Source organism: Vigna unguiculata, chromosome 6 (genome assembly GCF_004118075.2).
Source record: "Vigna unguiculata cultivar IT97K-499-35 chromosome 6, ASM411807v1, whole genome shotgun sequence".
NCBI classification, from domain to species: Eukaryota; Viridiplantae; Streptophyta; class Magnoliopsida; order Fabales; family Fabaceae; genus Vigna; species Vigna unguiculata.
Genome location: NC_040284.1, coordinates 25,876,556 through 25,884,951, shown reverse-complemented (window position 1 = coordinate 25,884,951; position 8,396 = coordinate 25,876,556).

The window sequence follows — 8,396 nt, the reverse complement described above, 5'->3', positions numbered from 1 at the left end:
CACTCATAAGACTTATGCCCAAGACTTTTCTTCGCAATTACGTGTGCATACAATCCAAACTAATAACCACGTGCTTGTAAAGAAAATAACGATGTATATAATAATCATAAAATAGAATGTTTATTTCTTATATAATCAACGTTTCCATAACGAATGGTAACACACGCAAAAAATCGAGTTTTTTTTTTTAATTGGAACGTGACAAAAAGTATTATTCTTTTACTATCGTCCAAGAGTCAAGGTAAATAACCGTCTGCTAGTAATACTACATGGCTTAATTTATTCAAATACAGCAACGTGTGCTTTAATTATTTGTTTATATCGGGCAAATATGCTGAATATTGAGTGTTTATTGTTTATTTTACATTACATGAATTAATATTAAAAATTAGGAGTGAGATAGGTATAAGAAACGTAATCCAGTGGTACAAAAAAAGGAAGTACATAACTGGACTCCACATCAAAAACAAAGAACAGCGCGAAGACTTTTGAAGGTTTTATCGTGGAGCCACGTTAGCGTTGTTGCAATGTTATGTTTGTAGTTCACGATTCTACACGAAGGTGATGACTTGGGAGTCAAAAAATGGGGTCCACAGAGGAAGCACGTGGACATCGAAGAAGCTATGCAAAGCGGCTTAGGAAGATATGGAAGTAAAGTTTGATTGCAGCATTAAGGTATCTGAAAATACTATGTATGATGTTATGCCCACACAACACAACACAACACAACATACATTCTTCCATCTCAACACTGTTGGAAAGACACTCCCCACCGTTCCTTACAATGAACCTGCGCCCTTTAAACTTATCATCCAACCACACTCACGTGTCGCTTTCTTTTCCATTGCACATAATCATACCACCTTTTTGTTTTCTTTTTTAATTTTAGTTCTTTCTTTTCTTTACAATCATCAACCCTGATAAGAATAAACAACACTTCTTTTCATTAAAAATAATTATGGAATATCACCTTGGTTATCTTTAATTGATTCTTCGTTACTAGTCACCATGACAATTGGATTTTTAAATTTTTAAAAATCATTGTTTTAAGAATTTGATACTTTTTTACGTCAGATTTGAGCATACGTTCAGGAATTTGAATCATTTTACGCAATCTGCTCTCAAACAACTGAATTAGATTCCTTAATATTTTAAGAATTTTATGTGTATGTTTAATAGTGTAAATCTAATCACGAATTGTTATTATATATTAATCGATATAAACAGTAAACTAACTAATTTATCCTATCAATTGTTTGTTATTAAATCCTAATGTAAAACTACTTTATATACAGTTAATTTATAACTTTCTCTACTTAATATAAATCATCACAATCACTTTTCTATACAAGAAATCATATTCCATAAGATAAAGACTATTACAAGTGTCTGAGGACACTTTTTCAATATTAAGAAAATTGTACTCTCAAAATTTAAAATTCAAAGTTACCAAATTCTTAACATAAACAATCACATGTAATTTGATCTTAACATTTAATGAAATAGAATAAATAGGTGCGCACCAAATGCCACTCTAATTTTGTATAGAGGACCAAAAGGAACATTTAGTCAATAAAAACTGCACATATACTCTTAAATTTTTGAATAATTTGTCAGAGTACAGTAAAAATTCTATAAATAAAAATAAAATTCATGACTATTGTAAACAAGGTAGGTTATATCTAATTTAACATCATAAAAACAATTTGTAAAATAAAAATTTTAAAATATTTAATTTTATGAATTGATAACTAATTATTTTTTATTCATAAAATTAATTTTTAATTGAAAATTTTCTTCTAATATAATATATAATAAATAAGTAAATATAAAACTAGTAGCAGGTATTCTATGTTACTTATTAGGTAAATTTATATTTATTTAATAAAAGCTAGTCTAATAGATTTTACAGAAGATAATTATGTGTATATATATTATTTTATTTTTATATAAAAGCTCTATCTTATTCTCTTCTAGTCTGTTTACTTTCAACCGATGGCAAAGGGAAAAGGCCCCCTGTTCCTGGTCCTGGTCCCTTCCACTTTTCAACCATATTTATACAAAATTATGTACACACATAATATTGATTAATAATATATAATTTACAGACACAAACTAAATATGTATAATAATACATATTACTTAATTATCTTTAAAACTTTAAAACGTATATTTATATAATTCAATTATGGTGGTCTTAATTCACCGCAAATTATGGATGGGTTAGTCAATGGTAATTAAATACACTCGGGTGAGAGTACCCCATCCACTCATATATCTTTGCTTTGAAAAAAAAAATCTCAGTCCACTATTTATTAAAAACAATACATATAATATAGTATAATTCCAATATATATATAAGTAACTTATATATTTATATAATATAATTGGTTATTATATTATATAACATAATAAAGAATTTAATAAAATTATAATTGTAACAAATTAATAATAATAAAGATAGTTTAAATATTTTATAACTTAAAAAAAAAGATTTTATCCATGAACTTTGTGATAATGATCAGTATTTTTTGTTTGAAAACAGAACAACCATAATGGCGGCACATTGAAAACTTATTAATTTTGAGATATCTGTGAGACAGCTATTAAAAAAAAATGATCCACACGATGCAACTAGGCATACAAATTTCTCAAAGCTTCACAGCAAATGGTTACAGAAGGATTTTATCATTACAGAGGGTTTTGCTTTATTTTCTACCGTCCGAATATTGATGTCAAGTTTTCACCCATTTTAATATTTGTTTTGTTAAGAACTTGGTTCCTCATTTATAATCTGAACTCTTTTCATTTGAAAATTTTAAACATGAATTTTTTATTTAAAATGATGAAACGAATTTTTGTTGAGTGACATGCATGACTTTGATTGGAAGCAGTTCATCACTTACTCTTATGCACCTGTGAAGTAGTGCACCCTTGTTACATCATTTTCACATAGATGCTTATCACTTGCGTGAAGTTTTGTGATGAAACAATCATAAGTAAATAAATAAATAAATGTGTTGAAATTTTTTGTAACATTTATCACATAGGTGACATTAACTTTATTTCTTAAATTATCACTGTCAACATCACCATATTCACATATTTTCAGGTGTGCTAATATGTTATCATATCATCAAACCAATAGTGTGAATTAAAAATATGAAAATCATGTCATCAAATTAAAAAACCTTATTTAATTATTATAAATAAAATAGTGATCAAGAATGCATAGTTTTAGTTAAGGACATTTGAGGTCCTCTCCAACCTTCAGAGCCACAAGTATGGGCCAACAACAGTTAATGGTGACCAACTCTTCTTGTCTCTTGTCAACTTTCATTGGTCATTTTCTCAAAATGTAGGGAAGTTCGTTCCTTCCCGTAACAAAGAAAGTGATGCTTTTCTTGGCCCTTCCTCTAAAAGGAAAAATATATTTTTCAATTAGTATTTTGTTATGATCATACTCAATCATACAAAAATCTACACGGTTATCAAAAATATATTTTAAATCTAATTCAATTTATTAAGATAAATTTAAGTGCGAGACTAAATATTGAGATGATCCAATAAAAGATGATAAGATAGACCAAATTGTTAAGAAGTCAACTTTAAGTTTTACTCACTTTTACATTAAGACATATATATCTCAAAAGTAAGACTAGATATTAATAATTGATATGAAACTTCTAACATAAACAAATACTTATCATGTAATGAACCCAAAATCTCGGGGTTAGGTGGTCGAAATGCACCACTATAGATTAGAGTGCAATTCTTTTGTCCAATCTCTCTATGTTTCGTCCAATAGTATTTATTTTTCTCTTAATTGTTATTTCTCGATTATAGTGTTCTTTATAATCGAGTTTTCAAATCTACCTGCAAGAGATATCTTTCTATCAACAGCTATGAATGTTTGAAGAAAAATACAAATACAAATTTTACATGAAATGATCTCTTTTCATTTGTAATCCATGTTCATTGCAGCTAATGCTTTTTTACAGAGAACATTGTGACCAAGCAATTGCTAGTTCTGGAAAAATTGATTAGTGGATGAGTAAACGAAGGGTACGAAAAGAAAGGAAATAAAATTGAGAGAGAAAAAATTGCGGTGTATTATCCTGTGCTTAGCCAAAAGGGTAGCATAATGAAGTAAAAAGAAATATTTTGTTGATATTTAACGTAAAGTAGATTAATTAATACAGAAAAGGAAATAAAACCATGTTTTTATGCGTGATTAGTTGGGCATTAGATAAGGCCGAAAACAACTTTTATAGTCTTATTACGTGATGAAACTACTCGCTATTCACTATTCAATTACGTCAACACTTCGTTGTCCAATTCTAGTGGTTCCCGAGTTTCCTTAATCCTAATTAGGATCATAACTAATCATTTTAATTAGTTCGCTTCCAGATTAAGGGATGTTCATTTTTATACGAAATTTACCATTTTTGAGATAAAGATGATGTTTAGGAGATAATTAATGGTCCTATTAATATAAATAAAAAGAAGAAACTACCATTTATAGTAATTAACGAAACTATTTGAACCAATTATAGAAAAAACACATATCCTCCTTAAACTACAAGATTAAATACATAATACCTACCATTTAGAACTGTTTGTTAGAGATTCTCAAAGTTTAAAGTGGTTAAAATATATAATTTAATAATCAAGGTTTGAAATGATTTAAATTATTTAATAAGCTCAGTAACATAATAAATAATGTGTAGGGAAAAGAGAGCAATATTTATTGTTTTTTCCTCTAATGTTGTATGTGTTTTCATCGTCACACTTTCTCAACAACCATTGGCACAATAAACTTCATAACAAGACAATGTTGTAATCCACACTTTTCTTATATCATTGATAAAAGTTGAGTTGCCAACTCTCAAACCAATCTTTTATTGTCAGAAATAGAAATTTTATTGCAATATCGACCAAACACAAACTTTGATAAATAGGTCTGTGCGCTTTACATATTTAATTGAAGGATAAATATTTATATTACTTAGGATGTCTTTCTTTCACCTTTGAGAAATAAGAAAGGAAAAGTAGACAAATTTAAGTACGAGTTTAAATATCTTAAATAAAAATAAAAAAGTTTAGTGATATATAAAAAAAAATTCTATAAACATTAAGGTTTAAGGTAAAAGTAAGATCGTTTAATCCATTAAATTGAAGGATCAAAAGTGTAATGAGACGAACTGATCTATTGTTTTTTTTTTAAGAAAATAAAAAATAATTTAAAAGATTAATTTGTCTATATTATATTCTTTTAAAATACAAATATATAGTAGTATTATAGCTTAAATCATTAACAATCACAATTAAATATTAATTATTATATACTAATTTCACATACAAATGTAATAACAATATTAAATTATTTAATTAAACATGTTAATTAATCGGTCAAAAATTTAAAAAATATTTATATAATTAAATATATTTTCAATATTTATTTATATATAAAAAATAAAATATAATAAAAAAAAAGTTGTAGGCTCGATTAGCTTGTTAGTTCGTCTTTTGTTGAAAATTTACAAATTTTATTATGATGGGAACATGACCAATAATAAACCATACCAAAATCGATCAAACTAACTCATTTATCATATTTACTTATTAGCAATCTTCAGCAAGTTCATAAATGATAAATTTGTGCTTATGTAAGTGTAGATAGTGTATATAAGATATAATGCACAATCTGTCAAACGTTACAAATCTTACAATTTGCTTATGTAAGTTAAGTAAGATATAAGATATAAGACCATTTCTATACTCTTTTACAAAAGAAAATAAGTGTAGATATGTTTTTATGTTAACCATAAACTAAAATTAAACTTAACTGTATTTTTTGTATTTTATAAAGTTTGGTATTTTGAATTAAAATTTTATTTCACCTAATTCAATGTTCAAAATATTTATCTATTCTTGTTGAAGTAGTTTTTTTTTCGTTAATAAGGTGGCCAAATTGGAAAAATATTGAAAAAAAAAACTAATGGACAAGTAAGAAACATGATGAAGGAAATCAAGATCACATTTTCTTATTGGTTGCAAAATAATTTTTTTCATAAAATTCAAATTATAAATATCAAATCAATAAAATAGTGAATACTTACTAAATCTAAAAATAATCATTTTAATGTATTGTCATGTAAATCTTCACTAGTTATTATGATAAAGAAAACACCAGAAACATGGTCACAATGCTAAAAAAATTGTTGTTCTTAAAAAGAATTATTGTTTAGGTATGTAGTAATTAGAGATAAGATTAAGATGAGTGATGTTTGACTAGAAAGAAAACATAGTTGAGTGGAGACTTCTGTTTTACACCTAAAACGCGGATAAATTTGTTAATTTATATATGAAGATGTGAAATTGAATCATTGCTTACGTCATAAAACACCCTAACCAACCACAGTTTCATTCTTAATTCTCACGTGCTTTGAATTATCCACCAAACCAACCCTAAATTCCACTTTTGCCTCGTAATACAAAATACTCCTTCTTATTCAATTCCATTTTTATGTTTTTTAGTTAGGTATATTTTCATTCACCCATTTTTCATTCTAAAAAATAAATAACATTGTTAAACACATTTAAAGAGTTTAATACTTCTCTTTTCGTTTAGTCTTTTCTATGCTTAATTTAATATCAGGCACTAAATACCGAATCATTAAGAGATATAATTCGACACCACCTCTAGTATGTAGTAATTATTTAAATTATGAAAATATATAAATGCCGAGATTGTCAATTAAAAAATATGTAACTATTTTTTTTTTTAAAATCTAAAGTTGAATAAAGAAGTAAAACCATAGCAAATTGATAATTAACTTTTTAAAAGATAATGGGCCAGCATGATGGTCCCAGCCCAGGCCTATGTGGAGTGAAATAACAGTGGGCCATAAGAGTGGAAGACACATTCAACTCCCAATTGCAGCTTATGACTTAGCTCACACGGTAATATTTTTATCGTTTTTATCAGAAATGAAACTTTTCTGTCTCTAATTTTTTTCAAAAAATAAAATTTAAATAATAGTGCAGCGTTCGCATAATTAAAGATATAAGTCGACTGAAATATGCAATTATAAAAATAAAATATATTTTTTTCTGGAGAAAGCTATGGAGACAAAATAAATTCTACACTAAAATTATGTGTTATTGTTATAGATACCTATACATTACCAACTACTATTATTGTAAACTCCTTGATACTCATTTTAGTTATTATGACTAAAAAAAATCTCATAAGCAATGTGATGTATGTTATTCTATATTTGTTTTTTGTTTATAAGAATATAATAAAATTATAAATAGTAATTTTATTTTTTGTTTCAAATTTCAACTCTAATATTTCTGTAGGCTCTATAAAATGATTGTGTTTTTTTCTTTTATTTCAGTTCCTATAAATCATTTTGTATTTTCTTTCTTTAAAAGTTTAAAATTAAAGATTTTAATCTTCATAGAATGAGTAAATGTTGGTTTTGGTTACTATATAATTATTTTTCCTCATTTTAATCCTTCTAAAATATGACTGACACTTTTTTTTTAATTTATTTTGAGTTAGATAAATCACTTCTGTCTCAGAAGTCTATATATTAACGATTGTGATAAGTGTAACACCTAAAACAAAACATAACCATATAAAATAGTCCCACAGAGAATTTATATATTTTTTTATTGTAAAAAGGTATAAGGAAATGAAGAAAAGTGAGAAAGGAGGATTTCTGACAATTAAAAATAAATTTTCAAACATTTTGTTAACGGTAGAAGATGTTAGCAAATGATACTAACCAAAAATAAGATTTAAACATTTTCAAGGATCAAAACCATTTTTTTTTTCATAAGAATCAAAATAATTATTAATTTTATAGGGACTAAAGGTAATGTAAGTGATAGGTGTGATGTATTCATGTCAAGATTCAAATATAATAAATACGTCCTATATATATATATTTCTGAAATTTAAAATATTCTTTTGGGTCCTTATAAGTAATAATATATACAAAATCTGATAGACGACACTTTAATACAAAAATTCCATACTTAAAATTGATTTTTTATTACAAATATAATTAACAATAATTAAAAATAGTTATTTAAGGTTTTATGCATTATTATTATTATTACTATCAAAACTTAAAAAACATGGTTAAATTTTTGAAGAACCTAAAATAACACAGCAAAACATATTTACCAAAAAAATATGAAGCCTCTGTTTTTTACAATTTTGGTTCTCTTATATTTTCCCCCACGATTTTAGTTCCTATACTGTAAAATTTGCAATTCTATTCAAATTATTTTCATAATTAAAAAGTTGAAGTTAAGGAAATATATATACGATAATGTTTTTTAAATTTAGTCTTATCTATTATGTAAATGGGAGCTGA